Source organism: Lutra lutra, chromosome 15 (assembly GCF_902655055.1).
Source record: "Lutra lutra chromosome 15, mLutLut1.2, whole genome shotgun sequence".
Classification (NCBI taxonomy): domain Eukaryota; kingdom Metazoa; phylum Chordata; class Mammalia; order Carnivora; family Mustelidae; genus Lutra; species Lutra lutra.
Window position 1 is genome coordinate 24481555 of NC_062292.1, and position 12856 is coordinate 24494410.

At 43.9% G+C, this 12856-nt stretch overlaps 1 protein-coding gene across 1 annotated transcript in view; it reads left to right on the forward strand.

The window, feature by feature from the left end:
- Positions 1-3242: 3242 nt before the first annotated feature.
- SEC16B (SEC16 homolog B, endoplasmic reticulum export factor) overlaps positions 3243-12856 on the forward strand; it is a 56735-nt gene continuing 47121 nt past the window's right edge. Inside the window, 1 exon segment of the mRNA XM_047704045.1 lies at positions 3243-3347. The gene's annotated coding sequence lies outside the window, so the exon portion shown is untranslated.

Consider the following 12856-nt stretch of genomic DNA (forward strand, 5'->3'; position numbering starts at 1 on the left):
CTATAATTCATAAATTTTACCTAAATCAGTCCTTTTCCTCATTTAAGTTTAAAATCAGGAGCTTCGGGGTGCTTGGGTGGCTCAGTTGTTAAGCACCTGCCTTCGGCTCAGGTCATGATCCCAGGGTCCTGGGATCAAGCGTGGCATCGGGCTCACTGCTCAGCTGGAAGCCTACTTCCCCCCTTGCCCCTCCCCGTGCTTGTGTTCCCTCTCTTGTGTCTCTCTTGGTCAAATAAATAAATAAAATCTTAAAAAAAATAAAATATGATTAGGAGCTTCCCCATTTCCAGGGTAATGAATAAACACCACCAATATATGCCGTCTGATTCATACACGTCTACTTGCTACACAGCCTTTACACTGATGGGACATCTTGAATTTTCTATGATTGCCCCAGTTAAGAAAAACTCTTTGTTGTTGTTTACATAACTAAGATAATTTTTAAAAAGATTTTTATTTATCTATTTGAGAGAGAGACAGTATGAGAGCATGAGAGGGGAGAAGGTCAGAGGGAGAAGCAGACTCCCCACGGAGCTGGGAGCCTGATGTGGGACTCGATCCCGGGACTCCGGGATCATGAGACCTGAGCCAAAGGCAGTTGCTTAACCAACTGAGCCACCCAAGCACCGTAATTAAGATCATTTAATGTCTAAGTGAATTCATGTATCTTGCTTCATTTTAATTCAGAAAATGGGGCCAGTGAATACCTAGTGACCTCATCCATGTTTTAATTATGTGAAATGTATGGGTTAATGGTCACTGATCAATAAACATCTGTTTCCCAATCTATGACTCTGTTTTTTTTTTTTTTTTTTTTTTTTTTTAGATTTTTATTTATTTATTTGACAGAGAGAGAGAAAGCAAGAGAGGGAACACAAGCAGGGGGAGTGGGAGAGGGAGAAGCAGGCTTCCCGCTGAGCAGGGAGCCTGATGCAGGGCCCGATCCCAGAACTCTGGGATCATGACCTGAGCTGAAGACAGATGCCTAATGACTGACTGAGTCACCCAGGCTCCTCCCAATCTCTGGCTTTGTTACTGAGATGTAGGGATCAGTTGGTGAATTCCAACTTCTTTCTTTTTCTCAATCAGCATGTTCCTAAATGGTTTCTTTTTTTTTTTTTTTAAAGGTTTTATTTATTTATTTGACACACAGAGAGAGTGATCACAAGTAGGCAGAGAGGCAGGCAGAGAGAGAGGGGGAAGCAGGCTCCCTGCTTAGCAGAGATCCCGATGTAAGGCTTCATCCCAGGACCCTGAGATCATGACCTGAGCTGAAGGCAGAGGCTTAACCCACTGAGCCACCCAGGTGCCCCTCCTAAATGGTTTCTGGCCACCGCTGCAGGCATCATCACAGTATGGAGGACAGCACTCTCAGCGACATTGCTCGTGTGTGTGTGCTGTGGTCACGTCCCTCTGCACCCACATCATGAAGGGGGGAAGATGGGACCACCCCTGACATCACCCTCAAGGAGAGGAGAGCTGTGTGAGGTCTGGGCTAAAAGTGTTTTACATTTCTTTTTGGCATGGCTTGTCTGCTCCAGGGAAGCACGAGAACATCTTTAGAATTTTTGAATGTTTTGGGGACACAGGAATAGTTCAGTGCTGTAACAGTTCAGGCAAGATACCACTTGTAATTTTTACACAATAAAAATAGCTTTATTGTTTCTTCTGATTATATAAATAAAAGTTTTTTTCTTGAGAAAATTGAAGTATTGGGTGCCTGGGTGGCTCAGTCAGTTAAATATCGGTTTTCAGCTCAGGTCGTGATCTCAGGGTCCTGGGATGGAGCCTCAGGTGGGGCTCCCTGCTCAGCGGGGAGCCTGTTTCTCCCTCTCCGTCTGCCCCTCCCCTTGCTTATGCTTTCTATCTCTCTCTCTTAAAGAAATAAAATATTTTAAAAAATTGATATATAAAATGATAGAGAATAAAATCAGTCAGATGGCATTCCAACTCCTGAAAACATTCTAATTAACACTTTTGTAAACTTAACGTGTACTTCTCTTTAAGCACACACATCATTCTCATATAGATAATTTTACAGGAGTGATGTGATAAATGCTGCTAATTGTGAAGCCTTTAACAAAGTTACTTGTACCCTTACCCATTGCCCTTGCACATTAATCTCCCTCAAACAAAGGAAGTATTTAAACTGCCTGGGATGTATCTTTTATATACTTTTGTCTATGTAGATACATGAATCCTTATATAATTATATATATATGCATATGGGATAATATAGTCCTTTTCACTCAAAAGATTTCACAACAACCCCCAAATGAGATAATATTATATACCTTTATTTATTTATTTATTTATTTATTTTTTGGCTTGGAATATATGCCACAGAAACTCCTCCAAGTGAACTGCTACAACTCTAATTTATTATTTGTTACTAGATATCCTAATATGTCATGATATAAATATCTCATAATCTATTCAACCATTTCACTATTCATAAGCATTCACTTTCTCATTTTTTTTGAAATGAAAAATGAAATTCATTTCACTCCAACCTCATGATTTTTAATTTTTTTTAAAAGATTGTATTTATCTGAGAGAGAGAGGGGGAGAGAGCACAGAGGGAGCAGGAGAGGGAGAAGCAGACTCCCCACTGAGCGGGGAGCACAATTCAGGACTTGATTCCAGGACCCTGAGATCATGACCTGAGCTGAAGGTGGAGGCTTAACGGAATGAGCCACCCAGGGCACCCCCAAGCTCATGCTTTTTTAATGAACTAAAATCCGTAATACTGATTCAAAGTCTCTAAACTTTACTCTTTCTAATTTCTTTTTTTTTTTAAGATTTTTATTTATTTATTTGAGAGAGAGACAGTGAGAGAGAGCATGAGCGAGGAGAAGGTCAGAGGGAGAAGCAGACTCCCCATGGAGCTGGGAGCCCGATGCGGGACTCGATCCCAGGACTCCAGGATCATGACCTGAGCAGAAGGCAGTCGTCCAACTAACTGAGCCACCCAGGTGTCCCCTCTTTCTAATTTCTAATCCTGACTTTTTGGGTCAGTTGTTAACTTGCTGTCATCGTTGTTTAGAAAGTCAACCCGCTATTTAGTCACACCAAGAGGTATGTGTAGTTTCCGTCTCTCTTCCCAGGTAGTGGCCTCTTTAACTATGACCTTCTCAGCATGGCGGTCAGATCACGTTTCCAGCCTCAGGACCCACACAGAGAATCATTCCGTTGGGAAACTGCTGCTCAAGCAGAAAGGTTCTGGGTGGCTGACGTGGCATCCCAGTTCAGAGAGCCGGCCGGCCGGCTGTAACAGCAGGCTGTCACGATGGGATAGAGCAGCAGCAGCCGCAGCAGCAGGAGCTCCTGATCTAGGGGCCAGAGATGTAAGTACTTATTTTCACCATTAAGCAAAGCAAACTCAAACTGAAGAATGCGGAGAGGGAATCCAATTCCCACCAGAGACTCTTCTAACAGATTCATTTGAGAAGCATTTGGTCTCCACCAGAGTAGAAAGCCATCGGGCTGACACATGGTTTTCAGCCAAATGAAGAACCTCCCAGGGTCTTGTTTTACAAAACAAACTTCAACTGTGGCTAAAGCCCCTTTCGAGTCCCTCGAAGTGCCTGCATGCTGCCACAGGGGCTGTTCCCCCGTGGGATGGCACGTGTTGCTAATGTGCCAAAAGAACATTAGTGGGATTTCAACTTACCTAAACATGTTAGGCAGGTTTGATTATGGGAAGATGGGAGGAGCCTCGCAGTTACAGCATCTGGGGGAGAGGAGAGAGCCTGTTAAATATTTTAAGGAGGATTCAGGTTGGTGAAAGCTGACCTGGAGGCAACGCGGAAACTTCTGTGTTCTCGGGCTGTGACTTGGGGTGTGGTGTCTGCCAACCCAATGACAAGTGAAACCTTGATGTGGATCCTTTAGCAAGGGAGGGCTCTAGGGCCGCTCTTCCCGAGGCTTCCACCCTGGAAGGCATGAGCAGAGGCTCTGGTGTTTTCCGAGGTCATAAACCATGTGTTTATGGGTTGGTGATTTCTCTTTCTTTCTGTTGAGACCTTTTACTCTGATGTTTAGCTCTGCGTGAAACTTCATGAGTGACCAGTAGCGGTCCGCCCTGAGTGTAGTGAACTAACAGATATTTTTGCTTGTCACCTCTATGCTGGGGATATCTAAGTGAACAATAGGGAAGAGGTTCCTGGCCCTGTGGAGTTTGCTGCCCAGCAGGAGTAAGAGATGTTATGACAGGATGAATGAACAGTGGATGGAGAGTCAGGAGACCTGGAATCAGGTCCTGGCCTTGATCCCAGTGAACCAGACGGCGCTCCTGGCTTCAGTTTATTGCTATAAAATAAATGGGTTGGAAGGGATGGCCTCCTCAGTAATTGATTCCTCACCTAGTGTGAGTTTTTTCCCTTGCTGAGCAGATTTTCACACAGCCTTGAATTTGCTCCACATCCAATTTGGGAAGGGGGCACAGTGGTGGCGGGGGTAGGGAGGGGAGGGCGGCCTTCTTTATGAAGCCTACCTCATGTATCACCAACCAGACTTCATCAGATCATAATTTTCGTAACAGAAACTTGAAGGACAATATCATATTGGTAGGAGGGAAGGTTGCTTCCAAGAAAGAAGTCTTAAAGATAGCAGTTGCATACAGATGCATCTTAAAGATCTGAGTTTCTATTTTCAAGTGGTTATTGATTGGAACAAGTACCTTTCCAGCTGCTGCTGATTTTTGAGGGGAAAAGATACAAAAGTCTGACACCAGGGAAAATGAAAATTGCTTGAAATAGGTGTGACTCACAGGCTACAGCTTGAAAGAATTAAACTGAGTAAAAAATAAGCCAGGCTGTGGTTTCAGATAGAACAGAAAATACCATAAAAAAAAAGAAGAAGAAAGAAAAAATAAAAATACCCATCTTGGTGACTGAGCAGAACAGTATCAGTGTTCAGAAACTTATCACCATCAGCTCAGTCATTTTTGGCTTTGAACACTGTGGGAGTTCCATTGACATATTTTAATAGAATGATGGATCAAATCAATTCTTATAATATAACTAGCATGCATAATTCTTTTTCCCATCAGCCTTGCTTAGCCTACCTCGCAAAATTATCCACATGGGCAGTCATACATCCCTTGCTGCCCTCTCCCTTCTCAGTGGCATAAATGTACTTCCTGACCCCTGAGTAATCCCTTCTTTTGGACTATAAACTCCATACCCATTGGCCTCCTGGTGGGACCACATCCATCAGACATTCTTCTCTAATTGGCTTTCTCTAATTTTTCTTCTCTAATTGGGTTTCCACCATAGTGCCTCCCATTTTATACCAACCAACCAACAAAACTACCAACCAACCAACAAACCTACCAACCAGCCAACCAACCAACCGGTCAGCCAATGAAAACCCCTCATGGTTTCTCCTTGCTGTCCTATCCCTTTTCAGACCATCCCACCAACCCTATGGAATCCAGGGGATACTTTCAAGTTCTTGTAGAACTTGATCTCTTACTAAATTTTTTCTCTTTACCTCTTCCTCTTTCTTGACACACTCTCCTTACTTGACTTTCTTTTTATTTTTTTTCTTCCGAGACTTTATTTAAATTCAGTTAGTTAATGTATAGTGTAGTATGGGTTTCAGGAGTAGAATTTAGTGATTCATCACTTACATAAAATACCCAGTACTCATCACAAAACGTGGGCTTAATGCCCATCACCCATTTAGCCCGTCCCCCAACCCACCTCCCCTCCAGCAACCCTCAGTTTGTTCTCTAGAGTTTTGAGTCTCTTATAGTTTGCCTCCCTCTCTGTTTTTTTAAAAAAATTTTTTAAAAGATTTTATTTGTTTATTTGACAGACAGAGAGCACAAGTAGGCAGAGAGAGAGGAAGAAGCAGGCTCCCCACCGAAGCAGAGAGCCCAATGCGGTACTTGATCCCAGGACCCTGGGATCACGACCTGAGCCAAAGGCAGAGGCTTAACCCACTGAGCCACCCAGACACCCTCCCTCTCTGTTTTATCTTATTTTATTTTTCCTTCCCTTCTATTAAATTACCTGTTTTGTGTCTTAAATTCCTCCTTCCTTGGCTTTCTTGATGCTGTTCTAACTTAGGCCTTCTCAGTCCACATGGACTTGTCTTTCTCTGCCTTTTAGCTTAAGTTTTTTTTTTTTTTAATCTCGAAGTCTGTGCTCTTCCTTGACAATCTCATCCACATCCATGATTTTAATGAAGACTTGTGTGCTGAAAACACCTAAATCAAAGCACATACGAATCTTCAGGAAAGAAGCAACATATAAACAAATAAAGGCCACCCACCACACATGTGAGTTCCGGCAGACTTCTCTCAGGATCTCCCGACTCCTTTACTGCCCGAGACAACTCTGGTGCATTGTCCTACAGGCAACTCAACTTAGTAAGTTGACAGTTCCGTCTTTTACTTTCAGGGACATGACCAGGCCAGGGCTGTGTAAATTCAATTACCCTCTAAATCTCGTTTATTCTGGTTCCTTGTTCTCTCTTGGATCTGGAGCCCACCCCCTGCTCACATTTGCCTTTCCGCCAGAACGTTAGTTTGGCTTGCGTTGACTTTAACAAGGGAGATGTTGGCAACTGCCTTTTAAGCCTCACCCTGCCTTCAGTCTGGCACTCCCTAAACCATTCTCTACATGGTGACTTGTATAATTTTTAAAAATGCTCTTCATGGTATTTAGCAAAAATTCCAGATCTTCATGATTCATTCCCAGCTTCACTATATGGACTCCTTTCTCCCATTCCCCAGGATGGGCATTACTCTCCAGTCTGATTGAATATGGTGGGTCACCAGAGCCTGCCCAGCTGAACATCCTCTCCGTGCATTTGTACTTACTGATTCCTCTTCTGGAACCATCCCTATGCTCCAATTCACCCAGGTTCCTGCTAATTATCCAACAAGGTTCCGTGAGTTTTTCTACCTCAGGAAGCCTTTCCTGAGTTAGCTGTCCTTTCCAGATGATATATTAATTTTTGTAACAATTATCACATTTTATTAAAGTGATTAATTTACTTTATTTGCCTTTCAAGTTGGTGGTGAAGAGCTAAGAAACAGAATTGTGTCTTATTTCTGTATTCCTAATGCCTACAAGTGCATGAGGCACGTAATTGCATTCAATAACGGCTCTTGAATGAATGAGTTGTGGACAGATGGCTGCGTGGAGCTCCACGTTGATATTCTGTTATTTCAGTCAACTCGCTGGGGGGAACACACTTCTTTCTCAGTAGTCCAAGTGTAAGTTCAGAGACGATGCTTCTTGGACATGTCCCTGGGCACATGCTAACTTCTGAATTAATCACTGTGGCCAGGGAGCTGTGAGACTTTTACTGTCCAGGTAGGAATTTTGTGTCAATTCTTAGGGAGAGGGAGGGTTAGTCCTATACGTGCTGTATAAACTGAGAGAGGGCAGGGAAGCTGATCGGAGGATAGGACGCTGGGGAGGCAGACATAGCAATGTTCGCCATCGTGTGTGCAAACAATGTAGGTATTGGGAAGAGCTGGGGCTACACGCTGCCCCACGTGGCTGGCTGAGGCAGCTGGGACAATCTCTTCAGTTTAAGCTTTTTCTTTTTTTCATTTAATTTTATTGTTTCAGTGTTCCAAGATTCATTGTTTATGCACCACACCCAGTGCTCCAAGCAATATGTACCCTCCTTAATACCCACCACCAGGCTCACCCAATCCCCCACCTCCCTCCCCTCCAAACCCTCAGTTTGTTTCTCAGAGTCCACAGTCTCTCATGGTTCGTCTCGCCCTCTGATTTACCCCAATTCACTTTTCCTTTCCTTTTCCTAATGTCCTCCATGTCCTTATGCTCTATAAGTAAGTGAAGCCACATGATAACTGACTCTCTCTGCTTGATTTATTTCAGTCTCAGTCTTAGTCTGCTTGAGCTGCTATGACAGATTCCACAGGCTGGCTGGATTATTAACAATGGAAAATTACTCCTCACGATTTTGGAGACTGGGAAGTCTAAGTTCAAGGTGCTGGCCGATTTGGAGTCTGGTGAGGTCTGCTTCCTGATTCACAGATAACCTGTATCCTTGTGTCTCTGTGCGCAGTACGTCCTCACTTGGCAGAAGGGTTGACGGAGGGCACTGGGGCTCCTTTTACTAGAGTACTAATCCCATTCCAGAGAGTTCTATCCCATGACCTAATCACCTCAAAGGCTCCATCTCCTAATACCATCACATGGGGATTCGATTTCAACATACAAACCGGTGGAGGGACGCAGACACAGTCTCCAGCAACTTCTTTTTGTACCCTAGGCTTTAACCACACTGCACATAAATCTCACTGATGATATGCTGAATACACGGGCTCTCCTTATCTCTGAGCCCTTAACCTAGACAGCTTTTGATGGGGGAACACATTCTCTCTTGCTCTCCTTCCCCTCTTTCTAGACTAATGTACTCAGTTTCTCTCCCATTTCTTGGTTATTCAATAGAAGCAGGGACTTTTTGGGGATCCTTTTGCTTTATCAGAGAAAGTATGGAGAGTTTCAGCTTCCGTGGGAGAAAATATTTTTATTACAACAAATAATGAATTGATATTTGTCTAACATATTATTTGTTGAATGATAGAAATAATCATTTTTTTCACTCCAGGAGTAAGGCCATATACCCCCATTGGTTTCACTTAATGACATCATTCATTCACTAAATGACATTTGGACCAGTACCAGGTCGTGATGGCATAGTGTCCATGTCATACAAAGTATTGCACCTTCAGTGAGAAAGGAAATATCCTTGGGAAGCTGGTGCAGAAACATCGCAGAAGCGATGTCGGGAAAGGCAATAAGTAGTCACTCAGCATGCCAGGAAACTCTAACATTCGTTTATGGGATCCTCCCAGAAAATAATGAACTTTGGCCATCTCCCTTGTGATACCTGCAGACATCTAGGCTTAGAAAAGAAACTTCTCCATCATCTTGACATAACCTTTGATGTCCTCCAGAAACTGAAGTTTGAACTTTCTTTCTTGGCATCGTAAGTGGCTCCTATGAAAGTTGCCCTGATGTGCTCAGTTCAGCATTAGAACAGCACTCCTGGGCTTCTTTGCTGTATCTGCAGTCATTTATCCAAACTGAGAGAGCAGGGATGTGAGTACCGCTGAAATAACGTGTGTACTGACGCCTATGTACAGGCATAGGCTCTTTCTATCCACGGAACAGTGGGCAGAGGAAGAGAACCAGCAAAATGTTATGCACATTTATTGACTAACAAATGGGACAAGGAGAAAATACAGAAATTAACCTTTGAGTTCTCATTTTTATGATTATATATCTATATCTATATCTATATGTGTATCTTGGGTTGAATGAACCTATTTACACTGACTGATAGTTTGAAGATTGTAATCATTGTATTCTCATGGAATAACTTTCTAAATAATTGCTTCTTTTTTTTTTTTTTTTTGCATTAAATGTGTCACATGGCTATTTCTAATCGGTATGCTTTTCTGAACAAAGCTTTGACTAGAAGTCCTGTGGCTGATTTTTCCTCCACTTGATGACATACTGACACCGTGTGAGTTTGGTGAAATCTCTTACCCTTTCTGGTCTTGCTTTTATTGTCCTCAAATCGACAAACTCTCTACTGATGCTACTGGGTAATGAAAACAATGGGCCAAGGATGGGCATAGATAGGGAAGAGAAGCTATGAATGTAATGGATAATTATGAGACAGAGGGCAGAATAAAAATGGAAACCAATAACCTCAGATTAGATTCTAAGCCAATAATAAGGAACAGCTAGAATAAAAACTAGATATGAATTGCAGTGATGAATGCTCAGTTAGAAGAGATACACTGAACAGCCCAGAAGCTAAGTCTACTCCTGGGCTCTTTTAAATAGCAACATTGACAATAAGCATTTGTCCAACACTTGCTGTGCATAGGTGCTGTGCTAAGAGATTATCCTAGGTCATGCATGCATTTATTCATCAACTATTAATCGAGCACCTATGACATACCTTGAGCAGTACATTATCTCATTTATCCTACAACAACTTTGTGAAGATTGTTGTACTGTTGTTTTCAGATCATTTAGCAGATGAGGACACTTAGCAACTGAGAGCTTAAGTAACTGGCTTGAAGTCCCCCAGCTAGTCCTGGAGTTTCTGGGACTCCAATCCAACTTTGATCGCCAAGCCTGAGCTCGTATCTGCTGTTCTGCACCACACTCATGAGCTTTGCACACACCTTTAACAGAATATAGGAACCTAGAAGAGGAAAGGCAAAGAGTTTTTGAAAACCCACTTCCCCATTTAACAGGCACCTTGATGTTTGTCTGTATATCATTTCAGTTCACCCACATTACAGCCCTGTGGGGGGACTTTCTAGATTTCATTTTAAAGATGAGGAAACAAGGTCTCCTAGATATTGAGTGATCTCCGCTCCCTACCCCCCATTCCTCCCTCCACCCCTCTAGACACATGGCTGGGAAATGGCATAATTAAAATGAAATCCAAAAGTCAACTCCTATTTTCTTTCCCCTGGGCCTTTGCTGCTCAAAATGATTGAGGGAAGGACATTTTATAAGGAAATATCAATGGGATGGGGAGGAGAAGGCTGCTGAAGGCCATGATGGCTGCTTTCCCTTATTCAAAGGGTCTAACCAGACTCTGAGTCACGTGTGTGTGTTAGACATCAGGAAGGGCATCTTGACTCTAAAATACTGGGGTGTGTTTCCATAAGGAGCCTGAGGACCCACCTTCACTGGAGAGCCAACACTTTCTGCCCCAGGTAAACCGAGAGAGTGTCACTGGGCTCCTGGGTCCCTATAGTGTCTTATGCAGCAGAGAATCTGAATCCAGCAGGAGAACTTGGAACACTAGGGGTCTGCAAATGCCACAAGCTGAATGTGAGTGAGGACTTGGCCTGAGTCTCCTTGGCTTAGATCCTGCTTCACCTGCAGGGGCAGACGCTTTCTAGAGATTCTTTCCAGCTCATCGGTTAGGTGTCTGAATGTCTGCTCTTGTTCAGAATGAGTCTCTTAAACATTTCCAGCAAATGGCAGGAGTGATCTGGGGGGTGCAGATCACTGATCATGCATGTGACTGTGTAAGTGTGTGTGTGTGTGTGTGTGTGTCTATTTGTCCCATTCCAGGTGTGAAATTTCTTTGAAGTCTCATGCTTCATAGTAAAAATTAATGCAGATTTGAATTGCATTCCTTAATACTCAATAATATGATATTTGTATTTGTTTAAAATTAAAATACATTTTAAAATTGCTTATACATTAAAACTGGTGCCTATCCTGCGGTGTCCTACACATCCTTCCTGGGGTTGCAGGTGCTCTGTCATGAGAAGTACTGGCTGTGCTTTGTTGAAGTTTCTAATTCTGGTGATCTTATCTTAATCCATTCTTTTCGTCCTAGGTAGTATTTGACATAATTTCCCTTGATTTCCTGGCTTCGTGGGGGGAGGGGGAGTACTGGACTAAGAACCTGTGTGATTCCCAGCAGTGATGGATCCTTGACTAATCCCTTCCTGATGACTTGTGTAGAACCATTCCTAGGCACTTTATAGCATTTCCGTGGAACTAACAGTTAACATTTATTGAGCATTTACTATATGCCAAACACTTGGGAAGTGTTAATCTTATCAGACCCTTATAATAACACTGTGAGGTCACTTCTGTTATTGTCCTCGTCTTACAGATGATGACAAGGAGACACAGAACGACTTGCCACATTCACCAGCCAGTGCATCGTGAAACGGGAAGCTGAGATTCACTCCCAGACAGGCTTATTCTGGGGCCACCAGAATAAGGTGTCCTGCTCCTCTGGGGAATTTGTGTCCTATTAGCCTCGCTGGCTCGGAGAACGCTCTGAGGTGACAGCACTCTATGTCGTGTAGTGGTTGTGTGAGTCACCACCACCCGTTGGCCCTTGAGGTGAGGTCAGAAGTCACAGCGGCATCTGTCTGCCACCCACTCATCCTGGTTCGGGGGCATCGATAAAATGGGGGCTGGTAAAGTGAGGGCAAGGTGGGCCACGTCTGCCAGTCCAGGGCTGCTCGGGAAGACTGGAGCCGTTCTCTTTCTTGAGTGATGTACTTCGTGGCTCTTGACAGCAGAGAGGGATATGGGGGTGGACGGGGAGGGCAGCTTTGCAGGCAGTCAGGTAGGTGACATTTCAAGGAGTGTGTTTACACAGTGCTCCTTGGTCCTGGAGGAAATCTGTTTTGTGCCCAAACCTCCACTCCTAAGAGCCACAGCCCCAGGATTGGCAGGTGGCTGATGGTGCCTGGGCCAGGCTAATCGTCGCTGGCCCTCAGACTGTGTTTTCCTGGCTCACATTCTTCCTGATAACTGGGACTGCTGTCTGGCACATGGGTTCGGCTCCTTGCCTGACACCCGGCATACCTGGAGGACAGGGGCAAAGCCATTGGCGGCCAATGACCGGCTGAGTCCACGAGTCCCCAGTCTCCAAGGCTGGCTCTGAGTGGGGGCTTGGCTGGAGTAAAGAGTCTGCTCTGCCTGAAACCTTCACCTCTTGACTCATTCTTAGAGTCAGAGGTAGGAGATGCTTGCTGACTAAAAGAGCCTTCACGTCTCAGACGTGGCTGGAAATGCCGGTGTGGACATTATCCATTCGTGCCCACTGTGACAAGAAGTGCTTTGTTCTTTTTAAAATTGTGATTTAATGTCCTTTTCCCCCATCATCCCATGGAGCGTGTCCCTTTTTTATTTTTTAAGATTTTATTTATTAACTTCACAGAGAGAGAGATCACAAGGCAGGCAGGCAGAGAGAGAGGGGGAAGCAGGCTCCCTGCTGAGCAGAGAGCCTGATCCCAGCGGCCTGATTGCAAGGGCCTGATCTGAGATCATGACCTGAGCCGAAGGCAGAGGCTTAA